Below are 2,240 nucleotides of genomic sequence, written 5' to 3'. Positions count from 1 at the left end.
TTGTTGTTGTTTGTTGTTTTGTGTGTGTGGTACTGGGAATCAAACTCCAGACCTTGCTTTTTTGAGGCAGGCGGTGGAACCACTGAGCTAGACCTCCTGGCCCCTGGTTTGTTTTAAATACATAGTAGAACTTCACAGGTCTTCAACTGCGGGATCTCATTCCATTTCCAAAACAAGACTTGACTTTTTACTTAACTTTTGGTTTCTCATTTGTCTTTTTTCTTTGGCTTGCTATATTTTTTTAAGAGTTCTTCAAACATAGTTTCTTTGTCTGCTTGTTTGTTTGTTTGTTTGCAGTATGGAAATTGATCTCATGTTAAGTCCTCTACCATTGACTTACATTCTTAACCCTTTTAAAAGGTTTTTTGGTTTTGTTTTGCTTGTTTTCATTTTAAGACACAGTCTCCCTAAGTTTCCTAGGCTGGGTTTAAATTTTCAATCCTCCTGCCTCAGCCTCCCGAGTTACCAGTGTTGTAGAGGCATGTGCCACCACACTTGGCTGTCTTTGGTATTTTATTTTATTTTATTGCTGAGTTCAAGTTGGCCTTTAACTTATTATATAGCCCAGGCTGGCCTTGAACTCACAGCAATCTTTCTGCCTCAGCCTCTCAAGTGATGGGATTACAGATGTGTGCCAGCATGCCTGGCTGGTATTTTAAAAGAACACAAACTTTAGAATTTTAGGTTAAATTCTTGACAAAGCCAGTGAATATTCAGCACTTAGATCACTACCTCCCATGCTGCAGGCAAGGTAGACAGCACCAATTGATCATTGTGGCAGGCAGCACCAATCGATAGGGATGTTCTTTCCCACTGAACAAACCTTCAGCACCCTCCAAATGCAGGTCCAAGCAGCCAGTATGAATCAACTACTTTTAACCCAAAAAGCTGAAACATACTTGCCACTGCAAATCTCCAGTGTGACCTTCAGAAATTCCTGGAATCATGGAAAATGACTCAGAATATTTCCCTCAGGGAGTCTGGCCCTACTGAATATGAATTCTTTTCTGCAAACCTACCCACACTGCCCTCCCAGTTCCAGAGCAATTTGGAATCCTTCTAAACCCACCCCCAGAGGAAACCGAAGCCCCAGAGATTAGAAGACTTGCTCAAGGTCACAGGATGGGTGGGCAGAGACCTGTCGCAGTAAATAAGGCAGAAATAAAGTCGACTCTGGAGCGTCCTGGCCCAGGCGTGGGCTGTGTTCCGCACCTCACCAGCTGGGTGACCTCAGGCCTTGTGCCTCAGTTTCCTTCTCCATGAAATGGGTTCATGGGTTCCTGGGGGGATCCATCAGCAGCCTTGGTGGGAACATCTCCAGCTCGGGTGTGGCTCTGACACGGCCCTTCCTGCCCCTCTAAGAGGATAAGCAGAACTAGACAGGTGAGAGCCAGGCCTGGTACTGCATTTCCCTCCCAGGCCCTTCCAGGAGTCAGCTCACCGGATGCCAGGTGGGGCTCACCTAAGAGGCCTGGGGGTCCTCCCTAGCACTGCAAAAATAAAGAAGCAAATAAAAACAAAAAGGTTTCTCTGAACAGGTTCGGTGAACAGGGGAGCTGTTCTAGATCTCCGGGTGGGGAGTTGTCTGAGCCTCCCGCCCTGCCGGAAGTGTGCTCCTTCTCCGCCTGGTGTCGGGGGATCCTGTGCAGGAGGAAACCGGCTGGCCCGGGGTGACTGCAGCAAACAGGCAGCAGTTGTTGCGACAGGCTGCAGCACGAGGGGACTCGCTGTTCCTGTGCGGGGAGCCGCTCAGCCAGGATTCCTTCAGTGCGCTCAGGGACGTCTCCGTGTGTTCGGGCTGCCGGCTGGAGCCCTTGGTGCGACGCAGGAGGGGCGCTGTGCTGTGCGCTCACCCCCCAGACGCACGCGGTGTAAAGCGGCACACGTCCATGCTGACAGACAGATCGGCACGGTGGTCCAGGCGGGGCTCGGGAAGGAACGCAGAGGGAGGCCGAGTGACCGTCACATCACTCCAAGTGGCCACAGCCGTGCCAAGCACTCACCCCCTCTGACCTGGGTGTGCAGATCACCGACTGCATCCTCAGGCGCTGTTAGTTACGATGAAGAAGACATCTGACATCGTGGGGCAGCACGGCGTCCCCACCCGCAGACGGAGATCGCTGGACCCGGACCCGCCCTCTGGGCAGGCGGAGACGTGTTTGAAATAAAGTTTATTGAAGTTTCTGTCGGTATTTACATATGGTACAGGGTGAGTAACAGAGCCAGGACCCCGCCCCGCC

Source organism: Fukomys damarensis, unplaced genomic scaffold, assembly GCF_012274545.1.
Source record: "Fukomys damarensis isolate Sample0158 unplaced genomic scaffold, DMR_v1.0_HiC HiC_scaffold_19, whole genome shotgun sequence".
In the NCBI taxonomy this organism is placed as follows: domain Eukaryota; kingdom Metazoa; phylum Chordata; class Mammalia; order Rodentia; family Bathyergidae; genus Fukomys; species Fukomys damarensis.
The sequence above is the reverse complement of the archived record's forward strand: the minus strand, read 5'-3'. Positions refer to the sequence as shown.